Genomic DNA, 20,491 nt, shown 5'->3' with positions numbered 1-20,491 from the left:
GAAGAAATAGACTCTGAAAGCAAACATTATAAAGAACAGATGGAAAAAAGAGTGGAAAAAATTGAACAAGGTGTCAGAGAACTAAATGACAACAAGAGACATGCAAACATATGTGTAAAGGGTGCCCAAGAAGGAGAAGAGAAGGGAAAAAGGGCAGAAGGAATATTTGAAGAAATAATGGTAGAAAATTTTGAAACCCAATTGAAGGACATGGATATCCATGTCCAAGAAGCACAATGCAGTCCCATATGAATAAATCCAAACAGACTAACTCCAAGACATATTAATCAAAATGTCAAATGCCAAAGACAGAATTCTGAAAGCAGCAAGAGAAAATCAATGCATAACATGTAAGAGATACCCAATAAGATTAAGTGCAGAGTTTTCATGGAGGCAAGAAGACAGTGGTGAGTGTTACAGCTCTTTGAGAATCTGTCTAGTAGGTCTTCTGGCTCTTGCTGGAAGGACCTCACATTCCCTATATTTTTTTTGTACTAGTTTTTCTTCCCTTCACACCCTGTTACTGCTGTCTGTGTAATAATCTGTCTCTATTTCTTTTTTATCTTTGTGATAATCTGTCTCTATTTCTCTTTCTTGTCTTTTCTTCCCATCTTTCCTGTCTAGGATTCACCAGGATTTCATCCTGAGGAACTCTGATGTGAAGAGAAATTTCCTGTCAATTATGCCACCTCAGTTCCTGGTCTCTACAGTGCTTCACCTTGACTATCTCCTTGTCTATTATTGCTTCATGATCTTGGGGCGGAACTCACTTGCACAGGTACTGCCTCACCATGTGGGCATTTGGTCACCATATGGGCACTGGCTCACTAGGCAGGCACTCAGCATACCACATGGATACTCAGCTTGCCAAGTGGGCACCCACATGTGCACATGACATGCACATGGCACAGCATGCAGGCAATAGGCTCACCACGTGGGCACTGGTTTGCCATGCAGGCACACTTTCTCTTCTTGTTCACCAGCAGAACACAGGGACTGAACCTGGGTCTTCCCATATGGTAGGCAGAGGCCCTATCACCTGAGCCACATCTGCATCCCACATTCCCCATAAGTAAGAATAGAGTTAAGTTCCCATAAATAAACTGGGTGTTCTTTAAAAAAAAGAAGCTGCAAGGGAAAATTTTTGAGCCAAGAATCATATATCTAGCAAGATTGTCTTTTAAAATTGAGGGGGAGATTAGAATTCACAGATAAATAGAAATTGAGAGAGTTTATAACCAGGAGACCAGCTTTGCAAGAAATATTAAAGGGTATGTTACAGCCTGAAAAGACAAAACAGGAGAGAGAGGCTTGTAAGAGAATCTAGAAATTAAAAGTGTATCAGAAAAGGTAACCAAAGTGTCAAAGAGTGGTAAAAATAAAATATGAGAGATCAAACACCAATATTTAGGAATCAAATTGACAAACAATGTAAAGCACTTACTTGTATTCTGAAAACTACAAATCATTGTTGAAAGAATTTTAAAAAGACAAATAATTGGAAGAACATGTCATGCTCATGTGTTGGAAGACTAAATATGATTAAGATGTCATTTCTACTCAAATTGATATACAGATTGAGTGCAATTCTGATAAAAATTGCACCAGCATTTAAAAAATAAGTGGAAAGCATTATTATCAAATTTATTAGGAAGGGTAAGGGGTCATGAATACCAGAAACACCTAAAAAAGGAAAGTGAAGTTAGAAGACTCTCACTTATGGACTTTAAATCATATTACCAAGGTATACTGTTGAAACCAGTATGGTATTGGCATAAAGACAGACCATACACCAATGGAAATGAACTGATGGTTTCACAAACAGTCCACATCTAGGGTCAAGAGATTTTTCTCAAGCCTGTCAAATCCATTCAGCTCAGGCAGAACAGTCCATTCAACAAATGGTGCTGGGAGAACTGGGTATCCTTAGCCAGAAGAAAGAAAAATGACCCCCATCGCATACCTTATACAAAAATTAACTCAAAATGGAACAAAAACCTAAAGATAAAAGCAAGAACCATAAAGCTTCTAGAAGAAAATGTAGGAAAGTATCTTCAAGACCTGGTTGTAGGTAGTGGATTCTGAAAGGAGATAAGAGCAGGACTGACGTGGACTACTTATGTTTAAAGTAAGTGGAAGTTTTAATTAAACTTACTGTAAAAGTGTGGAAACATACATAGATGATGGTAACATTATAGTGATTAACAGCTGATGTATAAATGGGAATGTGGCTGAAAAGGTGGTCTAGGGATGTAAATCCTAATTGACAGAAAGCTAGAGAATAAACTAATAACTGAATAACACAGTAAACCCAGAGGTAGACGACAATAGTGGTTGATAGTACAGATGTGAGAGTGTCCTTTGTGATCTAGAGTAGATATACATCACTATTGCAGGGTGGGGAGAATGAGGAGAAGCATGGGGAAAATACAACTGGAATGATCTATGGACTCTGGTTTACAAAATTAGTGTAATAGTCATGCATCTATGCCAAAGAGGTACTGTGTTGATAATGTGGGAGTATGGGAAAAATGTGCTAAATGTAAGCTATGAACCTGGAATAATCTGATGACATTCTTTCATAATTTTTAACAAATGTGCCACTACACAGTGGTGTGTTGAAGAAGGGTGCTGTATGGGAATTCTGCATGTGTGCATGATTGTTTTGTAAGTTTACAACTTCTGTCATAAAAATATATTTAAAAAATAATAATAGGGTAGGGTGGAGGAAAAATACACCAAATGTAAGATAAGGACTGTTGTCAGGAATAAGATTTTTATGACATTTTCAGAATTTGTTACAAATGTCTCATAACAATGGACATTGTTGGTAGTGGTTGATGTATGGGACCCTTGTATGATGTTAGGCATGTTTGCTTCATTAAGTTCACAACTTTTAATATGCACTGTTTATGCATGTTCACATATAAATCATATAAAAATAATAATAGGGTGGATTTGTGGAAAAATACCCCAAGTGTAAGATACTTTGGTTACTAGTAATATTTTAAGGATGCTCTTTAATCATTAGTTAAAAATGTTTGACAACAATGTAAGGCATTTGTGGAGGGTGAGGTGTGAGAGTCCTGTATGTTATGTATGTTTGTTTTGTAAGTTCACAAGTATTAATATAAACTTTTTGTTTATATAATTTTATGTAAGAGTGATATACTTCAATAAATGAAGAAAAAAAAAAAAACCCACAATTCAGAAGTCCCCTGGGTGGAATAAGAGAATGGAGGTAACGGAGGAAAGAATCAGGGACATGGAACATACACCAGTAACATGATCTAATGAAGAACACACAGCGGGAGAAAAGGCTAAACTAAAGTTAACAGGAGGTGACAGAGCTAGATGGCATCTGAGTGAGTGCACCTCATAATCTCTCCTGCAAAGAAGTGGCTGAGTAGGGTTGGAGTCCTGCTGGACTGCATGGTTTCAGAGGTTTGCAGGGCAGGAGGTGTGTGGACATTGATTTGGTGAGACAGTGACAGAAGATTCTTGTAAGAGGTAGAATTTTGGGTTTCTGACAGGGAGGTCAGAAGTTGTGGGCAGGACACTTCCCCCTAGGGCTGGTGGCCCAGCTACAGAGATTCCTGAAAACTTTGTTGTGCTGAGGTATTCCCAAACCCTGAGCGGGCTGTTTCAGGGGCTTGGAGGGCAGGCGGTGTCTGGATGTCAATTTGGTGAGACAGTGACAGAAGAGATTCTTGCAAGAGGTGGAATTTTGGTTTCTGACACAGAGGTAAGAAGTTGTAGGTGTAACCCTTCCCCCTAGGGCTGGCAGCCTGGCTGTGGCAATCCCTGAAAACTTTATTCTGTTGCAGTATTCCCAAACCCTGAGAAGGATGTTTCAGGGGCTTACAGGGCAGGAGGTATCTGGAGGTTGATTTGGTGAGACAGTGACAGAAGAGATTCTGGTGAGAGGTGGAATTTGGGGTTTCTGACATGGAGGTCAGAAGTTGTGGGGAGAACCCATCCCCCTAGGGCTGGCAGCCCAGGCGCAGCAATCCCTGAAAACTTTGTTGTGCTGCAGTGTTCCCAAACCCCATGTTTACTGGATGTGTGGTTCCCAGGTCTGTATCCCCTAAACCCTGGTAGCCCACACTTCAAAGACTCACAACTTGAGTCTGCAATATCACAGACTTTCCATTCCCAAATCCACCGCACCCTGAGATCCATCTGAGGTCCATGATTACCCTAGCCCTCCACGTTTTTTTTTTTTTTTTCCTTTGAGCTTAGAGGACTGTACCAGCTGACTTGGGGAGAGTCTGGGAAGAAAGGAGAGGTGAATCTGCTGAGAAAGTCCAATTTACCTAAACATCCTGGGATAGGAAATGTTGTCTGGGAGAAGGTGGAGTCAGAAAATCAATTAGACCTCCCCTGGCACACCAAAGGGGAAAGGACTGTAGGACAAGCTATCCAAGCTTCCAATAGCATATTTGGGGATTCTGGTGAGGTGTAGGTACTCTCATGCTGGAAATAAAGAGTCATAGTTTTCTGTGTTGAGTTGGTTCAACAAGGACTCACTTGAATCTCCTATGGGACCTCTCAGGCAGCTTTCCTGCTGCCCTGGGAGAGAGAGAAGTGAGGAAGGGAGAAAGGAGGAAGTTCAGATCCCTAAGCATTTTATTTAACTGCAAATAGGATTCTTAGATTGTAACTTTGGTGTGTGTGTGTGTTTTTTGTTTGTTTTTTGTTTTGTCATGGATTCTACTGTTGCATTGTCTCCTGCTCTTTTCTCCCATTTTATCACCCAAGGTCCTTTCTCATTTATTTAATTTCTCTTTTTCTTGCTCGTTTCCCCCCTTTCCATTGTCCTCCCTTTTTTCTCTTCTTTTTTTTCCTTTCTTTTCTTTTTCTTCTTTCTTATTTTATCTTCTTTATATAATAGGTGCTGCAGGAAGTGCTTCACATTTGCTGTGTTTCCTCATCCTCCATTTCCTCTTTTCTGTGTGATTGATTTTGGCCACCTACACTCTCCCCTTTCCTCTACATCTTTCTATCCTCCATTATCTACTGTTTCTCTTATATTCACCTCCCTTTCTTTAGCCCCCAAATTGTCTGACTTTTTAGTTCTAATAACTTTGTTCTGTTTTCTGTTTTTTATTCACTCTTGATATTATTGTCTTTCTTTTCTCTTTCCTCTCCCACGAAAACACTGGCCTTTTAATTTATTACATTCCTCCCAATATTCAGTTGACTGTCTCATTATATGTACTCTACTTACTGCTATAACTCTACACAACTTACATGAGTCTAATATCCATTCTCCTAGATCTCACATTGTAGCTTTGTTAACATTTATTACCAATAATACTTTATACATTTTCTTTTCTTACTTATTTTGCTTTCCCTGGCCCTAAACTTAGCCAGCAACAAGAAAATAGAGTAAGAAGAACAAAGTAACAAAGAGAAGACATAACACTTACACATGAACAACAACTAATTAATCCTCAAGACTACACGAAGAAGCTAAAGAACTGATTAAACCTATCAAGATAAAATGATGACCAGATAGCAACAAAAAACTACAAACTAAATCAATAATCAGGAAGACAAGGCCAAATCCAATGAACAAACTGAAAACGAGGAGGAGGAGCAGAACATCAGAGAAGTAAAGCACTCAAAACATATATTAGAGACCAGCTTAATGAAGTAAAGGAAAAGATTAACAACAGGAAGAAAACACTTGGAGAGAATACAGAAGAAATTTCAGTCATACGCAAAGAGATAAGAGATATGAGATATGACGGTGATGAACACCACAGTTCAATAAATCAAAAATACACTCTCAGCAAATAGCAGCAGATTAGAAGAGGCAGAGGAAAGAATTGGTGACGTGGAAGACAGTACATCTGAAATCAAACAGACAGTAGAACTGATTGATAAAAACATAGAAAAAATCCAGTTGGGACTTAGGGACCTGACTGACAATGCAAAACACACAAACATACATATGATAGGCATCCCAGAAGGAGAAGAGAAGGGAAAGGGGACAGAAGAGGTGTTGGAGGAAATAATGGCTGAAAACTCCCAAAATCTACTGAGGGAGATGGGTGTACATGTCCAAGAAGCACAACACACCCCAAACACAATAAATCCAAACCGGCCTACCCCAAGACATATACTTGTCAAATTACCCAATGCTCAAGACAAAGAAAATTCTAAAAGCAGCAAGAGAAAAGAGAGCCATCACATACAAGGGAGGCTCCATAACATTAAGTGCTCATTTCTCATTTGAAACCATGGAGGCAAAAAGGCACTGGTATGATATAGTCAAGGTACTAAAAGAAAAAAATTTCCAACCAAGAATACTCTACCCAGCTAAACTACCATTCAAAAATGATGGAGAGTTCAAAATATTCCTAGATAAATAGAAATTAAAAGAGTATGCCAACAAGAACCCTACCCTTCAAGAAATACTAAAGGAGGTAACGGACTTTGGCCCAGTGGTTAGGGCGTCCGTCTACCACATGGGAGGTCCGCGGTTCAAACCCCGGGCCTCCTTGACCCGTGTGGAGCTGGCACATGTGCAGTGCTGATGCGCGCAAGGAGTGCTGTGCCACGCAAGGGTGTCCCCCACGTGGGGGAGCCCCACACGCAAGGAGTGCGCCCGTGAGGAAAGCCGCCCAGCGTGAAAAGAAAGTGCAGCCTGCCCAGGAATGGCGCCGCCCACACTTCCCGTGCCAGTGACGACAACAGAAGCAGACAAAGAAACAAGACGCAGCAAATAGACACCGAGAACAGACAACCAGGGGAGGGGGGGAAATTAAATAAATAAAATAAATCTTTAAAAAAAAAAAAAGAAATACTAAAGGGAGTTCTGCAGGAAGAAAGAAAAAAACAGGAGAGGCAGAGTTGGAAGAGAGTGTAAGAGCAACAAAAAAGACAAAAAGAGAAGAAAAACAAACAAAATTGAAAAACAGAAGTCCAAAGAAAATATGGCTAGCATAAATAATTTCTTCAAAGTAATAACACTGAATGTCAATGGATTAAACTCACCTATCAAAAGATTCAGATGGGAAGATTGGATAAGGGAATATGACCCATCTACAAGAAACATATCTTAGACCCAGGTTGAGAATCAAGGAGGTTGAAAGTGAATGGCTGGAAAACAATCTTATAAGCAAACAATAACCAAAAAAAGGCAGGAGTAGCTATATTAATAACAGACGAAATAAACTTCAAATGCAAAACAGTTGTGAGAGACAAAGATGGATACTACATATTAGTGAAAGGGATAATCTTTCAAGAAGAATGAACAATCATGAATATTTATGCTCCTAACAAGGGCACCTCCAAATATGTGAGGCAAACACTGGAAAACTAAGTAAAAGAATAGATGCCTCTGCAATTATATTGGGGGACTTTAATACATCACTATCAACTTTGCACAGAACATCTCAAAAGAGAATCAATAAAGAAACCAAAACTTTGAACAGTATATTAGAGGAGCTGGACTTAATAGACATATACAGATCATTACACCCAAATACAGCAGGATATATATTTTTCTCAAGTGCACATGGATCATTCTCCAAGATAGAGCATATGCTAGGCCACAAAAAAAGGCTCAATGAATTCAGAAAGATTGAAATCATACAAAATAATTTCTCTGACCACAGTGGAGCAAAGCTGGAAATCTACAAAGGCCAGAGGCCCAGATTTCACACCAAGATATGGAAAAGAAACAGCACAATATTAGAAAAACAGTGAGTCAAGGAGGAAATCTAAAAAAAAATTAATAACTACCTTGAAACTAGTGATAATGATAACACAACATATCAAAACTTATGGGATGCAGAAAAAGCAATACTGAGAGGGAAATTTATAGCCATAAATTCATACATCCAAAAAGAAGAAAGAGCAAAAATTGAAGAACTGCACATTTGGAGGAATTAGTAAAGAAACAACAAAGTAACCCCACAGGAAGTAAAAAGAAAGAAATAACAAAGAGCAGAACTAAATGAAATAGAAAATAAGAAAACACTTGAAAAGATCAACAAAACCAAGAGCTGGTTCTTTGAGAAGATCAATAAAATTGACAAACCCTTAGCTAGACTAACACAGGAAAAACGAGAAAAGATGCAAATATACAAAATAAGAAATTAGAAAGGAGCTATTACCACTGACCCCACAGAAATCAAGACTATCCTAAGAGGATACTTTGAAAAACTATATTCCAACAAAAATGATAATTCAGAGGAAATGGACAAATTCCTAGAAACACATTAGCCTACATTGATGAAATAAGAAATTGATGATCTCGATAAACCAATCACAAGTAAAGGGATAGAATCAGTCATAAACTCTACCAATTAAGAAGAGCCCCAGGTCAGACGGCTTCACAGGTGAATTCTACAAAACATTCCAGAAACACCTAATGCCAATCTTGCTGAAACTCTTCCAAAAAATCAAAACAGAAGGAACATTACCTAACTCATTTTATGATGCCAAAATTACCCTATTACCAAAGCCAAACAAAGACACCACAAGAAAGGAAAATTACAGACCAATTTCTCTAATGAACCTACAGGCAAAAATCCTCAACAAAATACATGCTAGCTGTATTCAACAACACATTAAAAGAACTATACACCATGACCAAGTGGGATTCATTCCGGGTATGCAAGGATGGCTCAACATAAGAAAATCAATCAATGTAATACACCATATAAACAGAGTGAAGGAAAAAAAACCACATGATTATATCTATAAATGCAGAAAAAGCATTTGACAAAATACAGCATCCTTTCTTGAAAAAAAAAAAACACTGCAAAAGATCGGAATACAAGGAAATTTTCTGAACATGATAAAGAGTATATATGAAAAACCCACAGCCAACATCGTTTACCATGGTGAAATCCTAAAATCTTTCCCTCTAAGATCAGGAACAGGACAAGTATGCCCGCTCTCACCCCTTCTATTTAACACTATCTTAGAAGTACTTGCTCAAGCACTGAGGCAAGAACCAGATATAAAAGGCATTCAGATTGGAAAGGAAGAAGTCAAAATTTCATTATTTGCTCATGACATGATCCTATACATAGAAAACACTGAGAGGTCTACAACAAAGCTTCTAGAACTCATAAATGAGTTTAGTAAAGTCGCAGATTATAAGATCAACGTGCAAAAATCAGTAGCATTTCTGTACGCCAATAATTAGCAAGCTCAGAAGGAAATCAAGAAACAAATACCATTTACAATAGTCAATAAAATAAAATACCTAGGAATAAATTTTACTAGAGAGGTAAAAAACTTACACACAGAGAACTACACAAGACTGTTCAAGGAAATCAAAGAAGACCTAAATAAATGGAAGAATATTCCCTGTTCATGGATAGGAAGACTAAATATTATTAAGATGTCTATCCTACCAAAACTGATCTACACAATCAATGCAATCCCAATAAAAATCAACACAGCATTCTTTAAGGAACTAGAAAAACGAGCTATGAAATTTATTTGGAAAGGAAAGAGACCCTGAATAGCCAAAGACATATTGAAAAAGAATAATGAAAGTGGAGGAAACACACTGCCTGACTTCAAAACGTACTACAAAGCTACAGTAGTGAAAACAGTATGGTATTGGCATAAGAATAGACACACTAACCAATGGAACTGAATTGAGAGTTCTGATATAGATCCTCATATATACAGTCATATAATATTCGATAAGGCAACCAAACCCTCTCAACTGGGAGAGAATGGCCTCTTCAACAAATGTTGCCTCAGTGGCAGACTTGGCCCAGAGGTTAGGCCATCCGTCTAACCCATGGGAGGTCCGCGGTTCATACCCCGGGCTTCCTTTACCCATGTGGAGCTGGCCCATGCTGGCCCATGCACAGTGCTGATATGCACAAGGAGTGCCGTGCCATGCAGGGGTGTCCCCCGCATGGGGGAGTCCCACACGCAAGGAGACTGCCCCGCAAGGAGAGCCACCCAGTGCGAAAGAAAGTGCAGCCTGCCCATGAATGGCACTGCACACAGAGAGAGCTGACACAAGATGACCCAACAACAAGAAACACAGATTCCCGTGCAGCTGACAACAGAAGCAGACAAAGATGCAGCAAATAGACACAGAGAACAGACAAATGGGGTGTGGGGTGGGAAAGGGAGAGAAATACATACATACATACATACATACATACATACATAAAAACAAATGGTGCCTAGAGAACTGGATATCCATTTGTAAAAGAATGAAAGAGGATTACCAACTCACACCTTATACAAAAATCAACTCAAGATGGATCAAAGACCTAAATATAAGAGCTAAGACCATATAGACTTTGGAAAGCAATATTGGGAACCATCTAGAGGACCTGTAATAGGAAATGGCTTCATGAACTATACACCCAAAGCATGAGCAGCAAAAGAACAAATGGATAAATGGGACTTCCTCAAAATTAAAGACTTCTGCACCTCAAGAGGGTTTGTCATGAAAGTGAAAAGAGAACCTACACAATGGGAGGAAATATTTGGTAACCATATATCTGATAGGAAATTATAACCTGCATATATAAAGAACTCCTATATCTTGAAAATAAAAAGACAACCCATTTAAAAAATGGGCAAAGATTTAAACAGACACTTCTCCAAAGAAGAAATACAAATGGCTAAAAAGCACTTGAAAAAATGCTCCAAATCTCTAACTATTAGGGAAATACAAAATAAAACTACAATGAGATACCATCTTACTCCCATAAGATTGGAAGCTATGAAAAAAACAGAAGACTACAATTGCTGGAAAGGATGTGGAGAAATGGTAACACTCATCCACTGCTGGTGGGAATGCAGAAGGATATAGCCATTCTGAAGGACAGTTTGGCGGTTTCTCAAAAAACTAGCTATAGATTTGCCATATGACCCAGTGGAACTGAAAACAAGGACACAAACTGATATATGCACACCAATGTTCACAGCAGCATTGTTCGCTATCGCCAAAAGTTGGAATCAACCCAAATGCCCATCAACAGATGAATGGATAAATAAAATGTGGTATATACATGCAATGCCATACTACTCAGCTTTAAGAATGAATACATTACAAACACATGTGATAACATGGATGAATCTTGAGAACCTTATGTTGAGTGAAGCAACCCAGGCACTGAAGGACAAATACTACATGACCTCAATGATATGAAATAAGTAAACCAAGCTGCCTCAGAGAGCTAGAGACTGGATGATAGGCTTAAAGGAAATTGGGGGGTAGAGGAAGGACATAAGCCAACACCTACATGGGTGAAATCTATGATAAGCTGGAGGTGAGTATTTGTACAGGGAAGGGATAAAGTAGGGGCATAGGGATACCTTTGGGTGGGGCTTTGCAAGATTGACGGGGGCTAGGGATGGGAGGATTGGTAATATTGCACAAGAAATTGGGGGAAGGGTGGACAAACATATGAACATAGGAGATTGTCAGATTTGGTTAAGAGTATAATGCTGAGAAAACTTTTTAAAAAATATAATAAGGAAGGTTGTTTAAGATGCTTAAAGGGGATAATATGATACCGGATAGGCTTCTAGGGATTGTGTGAGTGCTTGTTTTGTCATAGTGGGTTATATCATTATAATGACAGTGAAGGTATACCCACATCCTGGGGAGGACTGATGTTCTCAAATAGAGGGAATTATATCTCTTGAGAGAAATGGTGGCTCCCAATGCATTAGGGTAGTAGAGCATGTCAGGCCCTCAACATTGATGCAAGCATCTCTGAACATGGCCCTTCAAGCAATGAAGATTGACTGCCACTGTGGGCCCTGAGGGGAGGGAGAAAGAGGTATTGAATAGATGGAATCAATGTAGTTGTGTGGGCAACAGAAGTGTTCTACAAGAGTACACAAGGATGGATATAAGACATGTTAAATTACACCAAAAATATATAGGGGCCGATAGGCTAAAATGTAAATCATAATGTAAAACATAAGATAACTAAAAATTTAGAAAATTGTATAGTCTAAAATATAAACCACAATGTAAACCCAAATGTTACCTTGTTTGAAAGCTATTGTCTCAATATCTGTACATAAGTTTCAGTAAATATATTATAAATATACAAAAGATTATTGCTGTGGAAGGGAAAAGGGTTTTATGTTGGATATGTGGGAGTACTGTATATTGTATATATGGATTACTGTGATCTAAAACTTTTGTGAAGACAAGCTTATTAGGAAAAAAAAAAAAGAACGGACGTAGACACTAAGGAAAAGATGGAAGAAGTTGCCTTGCCAATTTGCATACAGGGCAACAAATTGCAGTGATGGAAGGCAAAACATCAAACACAAAGCTTTTGCATCTTTTAATTTTTTGATACCCCAATTTATTTTTACCTTAATTTTTCTAAATTAACTTGTGTTCTATATCTAACCTTTAAACCCATCACTATATTCCATTTTACTATTAATGGAAACTGGCACTATATTGGGCTTCATTTTTGAAGAAGTTTTGGATCACAGAGAGTTTCAACAATGGCAGGGGAGGAATACTGGTGTGGGATATAATTGACAGGGGACACATGGTTGGCAGGGAGTTCTACAGGGCATATATCCAGGGTACATAAAAATATTTGGATATTTTCATAGTGGTTACAATCAAAAACAACAACTGAGGGAGTGCTATATTCCTAGCCAGGGGAGCTCTATCACAGTCCCTAAAGGAACAGCAACAATCCCCCAAGTGCAATGCAAAGACCAAAAAAGAATGAAAATCCAACAATGAGCCCTTGATACTAATGAATATGCTTGTGAGCCTGTGCACCTGAAATAAGAACAAGGCCTAGAGCTGCAGGGTGCCTAAGAGTTACCTCTTGAGAGCTTCCATGTTGCTCAAATGTGGCCAGTCTCAAAGCCAAACTCAGCATGTAAATGCGTTGCCCTCCTCCCAGCATGGGACATGACTCCTGGGGATGAGCTTCCCTGGTGCCGAGGGATTACTACCAAGTACCAACCGATGATGTAACTAGAAAATGACCTTGAATAAAAGGGTCAACTCAGACCAGCAGAATATCTCAGTCTACATACAATACCAGGAGTTAAAAATGCTTTTTGACCTGAATAAAAGGGGGGAATGGAAAGGACAAATGAATTTATATGGCTATAAGTCTCCATAAGCTGGGAGGTTATCAGAGGGGTCGCCCATCTGCACACCTCAGCAGAGTTCCACAGATGGATAAAGTAGATACAATCCCAGGTACTGGTTCTTCTGAGGGCTACAGAAACACACAGGTTCTATAGTCATGGCAGATGGAGTTCAGTGCCATGTCAGTTGGCCCTACATTGGAGTTTGTGTTTCCGTGTGATGGAGCTGGACTCAGATGTGATCTTGTCCACAAGCCTCTCCTGTTACTTTTACCGGATCTGTAGTTGGCGCTGGGGTTTAGTGTATACCCAGGCGACCTGAATCTCTGGACTGACCATGTGATAGCCAGGCCCTGAGCCTTAAGAGACTTGCAACTCTTATGCTCTGGTTTATTGGACTTACCCCACTCAGCTAACAGGGAAGTGAAGAAGATGAACCACCACACCATGGAGCCAAGAGTGCCTACAACTGAAAGCAGGAGAATTGCATTCAGCATCCATGTGGAATCTATGCCCCCTCTTGATATAGATGTGGAGTGGACACAACCATTCCAAGGTCCACATAATGGAGGAATAGAGTATGGATTAGAGTGGTCTTACTGATATTCTATTCATGAACTATTGTGACTAGTAATCGAAGAAAATGTGGCATTGGTGTGGAGAAAGTGGCCATGGTGGCTGCTGGGTGTAGGGAGTGGGAGGAAGAGATGTGATGTGGGGGCATTTTCAGGACTTGGAGTTGTCTTCGGTGGTGCTGCGGGAACAATTACTGGACATTTTATGTCCTCTGAAGGCCCACTGGGTGGACTGTCGGAGAGTGTGGGCTATGGTGTGGACTATTGACCATGAGATGCAGCAGTACTCAGAGATGTGTTCACCAAGTGCAGTGAATGTCTCATTATGATGGAGGAGGTTGTTATGGGGGGAGGAGTGGAGTGAGGGGGGTGGGCTGTATAAGGGAACCTCTTATTTTTTTAATGTAACATTAAAAAAATAAAGACAAAAAAGAGAAAACAACAACAACAACAAAACACAGATTCCTGGTACCACTGATAAGGATAGAATCATTCACAGAAGAACACACAGTAAATGGACACAGAGAGCAGACAACTGGGGGGAGGGGAAGGAGAGAGAGAGAAATAAAAAATAAGTCTTAAAAAAAGAAATAAATAAATGAAGTTAACAGAACGTCAGAAAGCTGTGGGACAGTTAACATTCATGCTAAATGCTGAAGGGAGAAGAAAGAATGGTTCACAATAAATATGGGCTAAAACAGACTGAACACTACCCAATCTTGTGACACACAGATCCGAGAAGCTAAGAAAATCACATCCTGACACATCATTTAAAAAAAACAGCTGATAATCAAAGATGAAAAATTCTGAAAGGAACCTAAGAAAAATGACACATTATAGGAGAATAACAATTTGAAGGCCTGTCATTTTTCCTCAGATCCAGTAAGAGGCCAGAAGAGGGTAAAACAGGATCTTTAAAGTGCTGAAATAAAAAAAAACATTAACCCAGAATACTACATACAGCAAAATCTGTCCAAGGATTGAAGACAAAATAGAAGACAGATGGAGAAGACAGAGAAATCTAACTTCATGACTTGACAACTTGCTCTATAAAGATGTGAAAGGAACATTTTCAGATATAACTGTAAGAGGAAAACTTTGAACTTCGGGACCAGAGATGGTGAGTATCTGGGTATATATGATAACCTATTTCACAATTCTTTTTTTTAATAAATAGTTTTTTCTTAAAGATACACAGATGACAAGAAATGTTATATTAAAAAATATAAGAGGTTCCCACACATCCCACAACCCACTCCCCCAACTCCTCCCATATCAACAACCTCTTTCATCATTGGGGCACATTCACTGCATTTGGTGAATACATTTTGGAGCACTGCTGTACTGCATGGATTATAGTTTACATTGAAGTTTACACTTTTCCCCAGTACATTCAGTAGGTTATGGCAGGGTATATAATATCCAGCATCTGTCCCAGCAATATCATTTAGGATTACTCCAAGTCCCAAAAATGCCCCCACATCACATCACTTCTTTCCTCTCCCTGTTTTCATCAACTACCGTGGCCACTTTCTCCAGATCAATGCTACAGTTTCTTCCATTACTAGTCACAATAGTTCTATAGTAGAATACCAGTAAGTACACTCTAATCCATATTTAATCCCCCCTTTTGTTGGACCCTGGGTTGGTGATGTCCACTCCACCACTGTACCGAGATGGGACTTAGATCCCACATGGTTGATGGATGCGATTCTCTTGCTTGGAGTTGTAGGCACTCTCGGTTCCCTTGTGTGATGCTTGACCATCTTCACCATCCTGTTAGCCAACGTGTGCAAGTCCAACAACCTGTGTAAACCCAACAAACTGGAGAGTAGGAGCTGCAGCTCTGCTCAGGGCCTGGCTGGAACATGGCCAGTCCAGAGATTGAAGTCTCCAGGGTCTACACTAACCACAGGTTCAGTAAAAGTGACAGAAGAGGCTTATGTAGAAAGTTCACATCTGAGTCCAATGCCATCACACTCAGGAACACAAATTCAATATACGAATGAATAATGAGCCGAAATTGGACGATTTTGGGGGTAGATGACCATACTGCATGTACAGGAAATGCATATGACAATTATAACCAAGAGTAGGGCTTAAATACCCTATATAACTGTGAGGCATCTACATTTTACTTGAATTTTTAAAGCGTAACTGATTAGTATGTGAGAAGTTATCCCCAGAGCACCCACTGTAAACAATTCCAAACTAAAAAAAAAACTGGAGAACCAGACCAGCCTTTATCTAGGAGATACAATTAAGCAGCTAAAAGAGTGGCACAGAGGATTTTTATGTGAACAAAAATATTCATTTCTCTTGGCTACAGCATGCCAATGGTTTTGTTTTTTAGGTTTTTTTTTTTTGTACATTCAGTTACAGAACTTTATTTCTAAATCAGACAGTAAGTACTCAAAGGTTAAAGTTTATAAAACAAAAAAACAGAAGAGAACATAAATACCTATGATTGACAATGTTCTAATTCTAGTGCCCAAGAGGAATTCTAACCAATGCCAAACAAGTGATGTCCCTGAACTAGAAACAACTTCAAGAGTTTTTGGTTGGGGTTGTCACTGGTGTCCTGGTTTCTTGGAAGAACCTACCTATGACTTTCCATTTCATGGCCCCCTACTTTGAATTCTCAGGCATTCCTAATCCTAGGGGTGCAGTCCCTGGGCAAGCTGTGCTCCTCCCAAGGGCCAAAGACCTATCAGGATGATGAAAGAAGGGCTCCAATGGCTTGGGAGTACAGAGTCTGCATTCAGGCCTCTAAGGGTCAGGGGAGGCCTGGCCTCCCTCCTGTCCAGACCTGGGCCTTAAGAAAAAACTCCCTGCCAAAGGCAGAGAAAGCAGCTCCACCCAGAACTCCTGGATCTCTCTGAACCATGCACCATAGGAAATGCTGTCAGGAGCTCAGAGAGCTCTACCCCAGGTTTGCTACCCCTGAGAAGAGGAGAGGTCCAGCCCTGTCTGTCTCCCAGCTGCTCCACAGATACACAAAGAATGTGAGCAAGGATGGGCATCTTCCTATATCCTCTGCCTCCATGAAAACCCTGAGAAAGATCCAGATTAATCAGGCTTCCAGTCACCTCAGAGCAGAAAAAAGTTAAGGGATGGCTAACCCACATCTGACAGTCCATGCACCATTAATGTAAGATTCCTCTGCTGTCATATAGGTGAGGGGCCCACTTGAGGCTGTCATCACACACACACACACACACCAGCTAGGGTACTGAGTCACTGCTGAGGATCTAGACCCAGGAAAAGGAAGCAGTGCTCTGGACGATTCAACAGTTCCCTGGGTGGTAAGACTGAAGCACCCCGGCATGCAGCACCTCACAATCTTCCTGTACTTTCCCTGGCCTGCTCCTGGACTGCTCCTCCACCAGCTGCCCCTGCAGTGTACCACAATAATTTATAGCTGAGGAGATGTGGGAAGGACTCCCCAGGCCCAGGGCTCATCCTGGGATCCACTGCAGTGGCCACCTCAGTGGGTCCTTTGCCTCAGAAGAAATGCTGCTCAGCAGACCCGTCCTCTCCTCACTGTCCCAGCCCCACCTGACGTGCTGGCACACCCTCTCACCTCAGCCTCTTTCACCTCGCTGAGCCCTGCTGCCACCCCATCATCAGATACCAACCAGGCTGGGCTGTGTGCTAGACCCTCTTCTGCCCTCGATCCTGGCCCCACAGGAGGTGGGAACTGTGAAAGCAGCCCAGAGCCTGCTCCTGCAGCAGCTGAGGGTTCTCCTCCTTCATGGTAAAACCCATTTTGGGGAGACCCCTGAATGGGAAGAGAGGAGTCCCTCTGCATCCCTGAGTCTCTGTGATGGCAGCAGCTGATGCCGGTTCTGCCTTCCCCACAGTTCCCAGCACCTCCTCCCTTCCCAGTTATCCTATCATATTCAGAATAGGGTCAGTGATCCTGGTGTGTGTGGACTCTCCTCACTCCTTCTCATGAATACCCCTTCCACCACTGGGCCTGGGGACCCTCACTCCATGGGCCTTCCAGAGGTTGCTTCTGCAGCCACTTCTAGCCCCTCAACCAGCACACCTGCAGCCTTGGCTTCCCACCTTCATCCAACTTTGGGGGGAACCTGATGAATACCACATCCCTTCACCCCTACTGCTCTGTGGGCCTCCTGGTGGCTCCAGGGCCAGCTTCTTCCCATCTGACCAGACACTTCAGACACACTCAGTGGCAGCACTGACTCAGCCTGCACACACTTGGGTTCTGCAGCCCTACCCCAAAATGTAAACTCCCCTTTACCCCTAGAGCCACCCACCATCTCTATTTGGAGTTCCTGGTGGGCAGCCTCATGGAGCCATCAGCTCTAACCATTCTTTCCAGGTTGCAAACCTCACAGCTCCCAATTCAACCTCTCCTCATGGCTGGCCAACCCCGGCAGCACCACACAACTGTGTGGCACTTTGGGGGAATGATAAACATAAGTTCCACCTTGGGCAGCCAAGCCAGGCTCCAGCTGGTCTTTGGGTCCACCCCCAACTGTGTTCTCCTCTGACACAGTCAGTGCCTCTGGCTTTGCAGCCACCACTATGCCCTGTTGCTGTGACCAATTCAAGCTCAACATGAGGCAGTGATGCTCCACATTAGGCAGCACCACCCCAGTCATCTCCAGGTTGGGGGTTTTAGCAGCACCGAAGAGTTTTGGGAATCAAGTGGAGGTCACAGATGTGAGCTCCAAAATTGAAGCACTCAATATAAGAGCAGAAAGGAGTGGGGCCCCCCACACCACGAATCACTTACCCTTACCCCCACACCACGAATCACGCCCCTTACCTCCCGTGGAGGGTCCAGAACCTCTCAGAGCCCTGTTGCATTTACATGCACGTCCATCCCAACCTTTATTCCCACCAAAACCACCAAGAGCAGCTTGGCCTTCAGGGTTCTCTCGTTCTCTCGTAATGAGTCAGGGCTTTGCAGGAGACAGAACTGGTGGGCCCTCAGCCCATTCACTCCTCTCCAGGTGGGGCTCCACCATCTCAGGGTCTAAGAGGCAAATGTTGGCCTGAGGTAGCGGCACCTCAAGAAGCAGCCTTGTCCGCTTTCCTGCAGGCTGGATCTGGAGTTGTCCAGTTTAAAAATGTTACATAAATAGACCCTGTTCTCTGAATTTCTAGAGCCAGCTGGAACCCCAAAGACAAAGGTTTCCATTTCCTCTGTGGTTCCTGCAGTTTTGCTCCTGAAGTTGGGGGTTTGTGCTGTCATCTGGTAGGATCCCAGCAGTCAGATTACTCAGATAGGAGAGGAGCCCTTAGCCCGTCCCTTCCAGACGTGGAGCTGGCAGAGCCCACTGCTGCCCATGGGTATCTCCTGCCCTTCTCATTTTTCCTCTGTAAATCAAGTATAGAGAAGCCACTGACTTGCAGAATTGAAGACAAATGAAGGCAGGATTAACTCTTTCAAGTTTCTGATGTCTCAGCTAATGGGGTGGGGAAAGGAGCACAACAAATGAAACCTGAGTAGAAACCTGACCCATAAATATTAAAAATGTGTTTAGACTTTAAGGGATGGGAGCTCATTATATAGTGGATCCAGGGAAAGGAAAGATGGGGTGCCCAGGGTAAAAGTGGCCTGGGGGAATGGATTGGTAGATGGGGAACCTGGGGTGAAGAGGGCTCTGGAGAGGGAGAGAGATAGGTGGAGGCCCAAGACAGTGGGCTCAGGGGAGGGGACTCGTACTGTGGAATGCGCTGGGTCATCACTACTACACACAATAAAACACATGGGATATATTAAGTGGTTTGAAGCTGGTGATTATTTTTACTTTTAATTAAGTTTAGACAAATCACAGCGCACCTAGAGAGTATGGGTCTGACATCAAGACCCTAGGACCAGAGTGAACAAGGGATGAAAAGTCACCTCTGCTCTGTAAACACTGAAATGCATATGTCTAAGATATGACATATTCCTAGAGAATTTATCTTAAAATAAGCATAGGACCCACTGAGTCCATCACTCTCCTTTCAGAGGAATAGGGATGGAAGGAGGCTATTTGGGGAGGTGGGCAAGTTAAAATTAGATTTTAATTATAAAACAAAGTCTAAAAATTAGGGATGTTTTATTATCACCACTTTACAGATGAGGGATAGGCATAAAGATCTCAAGTACTTCCCTGAAGTGACCATCAAGCGCATGTCAGGATCTAAGTATAGGGAAGCAGTCTGACTTTAGACTAAACCAGTGTGAATATGACTTCAGAAGTCAAAATTCCACCCAAGTTGGGCTGACCTCAAAGCCCATGACAAGTCTCAACTACACCAAGTGCCACAAATGTGAGTCTGAAAGTGCCTCCCCTGCCAGGAGAGTCACTGTACACATGGAAACAGCCGAGCACCAGGCACTGTCCTCCACTCTTCACACACTATTAAATGGTGACTGAGTGATGACTGTATATGTGACCCTGTGTTAGGCCCAGGGCAGGGAGGGATGAATGAAACTTTATGGAAGTGATTGACAATCCAGTGAGCAAGAGATAAAGAATCAGCAAATACAACTTAAGGGGTCAGTGTTAGGGTAACAGAGCAGGTAAGAAAAACATTGGAGTGGATGTGGTTCAAGCAGTTGAGCACCTGCTGCCCACATGGGATGTCCCAGGTTTAGTTCCTGGTGCCTCCTAAAAACAAAAAAGCAAACAAATGAATAAATCAACTCAAGGGAGCCTATGTGGCTCAATGGTTCAGTGCCAGCTTCCCACATACAAGGTCCCAGGTTCAATGCCCAGACCTGGTAACACAAAAACAAAAAAATTTTTTACCTAAGTCAGAAGAGACAAGACTGGAGCTGGGGATCAAAGGAGCAGAAGGAAGCA

The 20,491-nt window shown here is 41.6% G+C and overlaps 1 non-coding gene across 1 annotated transcript; it reads left to right on the top strand.

Annotated features, from left to right (window-relative positions):
- The first annotated feature begins 409 nt into the window (after positions 1-409).
- LOC131277477 (U7 small nuclear RNA) lies at positions 410-472 on the top strand. Its single transcript, XR_009184641.1, has one exon. It is a non-coding gene; the product is annotated as a U7 small nuclear RNA (small nuclear RNA).
- The last annotated feature ends 20,019 nt before the right edge of the window (positions 473-20,491 follow it).

The sequence above is a fragment of the Dasypus novemcinctus genome, unplaced genomic scaffold, assembly GCF_030445035.2.
Source record: "Dasypus novemcinctus isolate mDasNov1 unplaced genomic scaffold, mDasNov1.1.hap2 scaffold_106, whole genome shotgun sequence".
Classification (NCBI taxonomy): Eukaryota; Metazoa; Chordata; class Mammalia; order Cingulata; family Dasypodidae; genus Dasypus; species Dasypus novemcinctus.
This window is presented reverse-complemented; position numbering and strand designations above follow the sequence as displayed.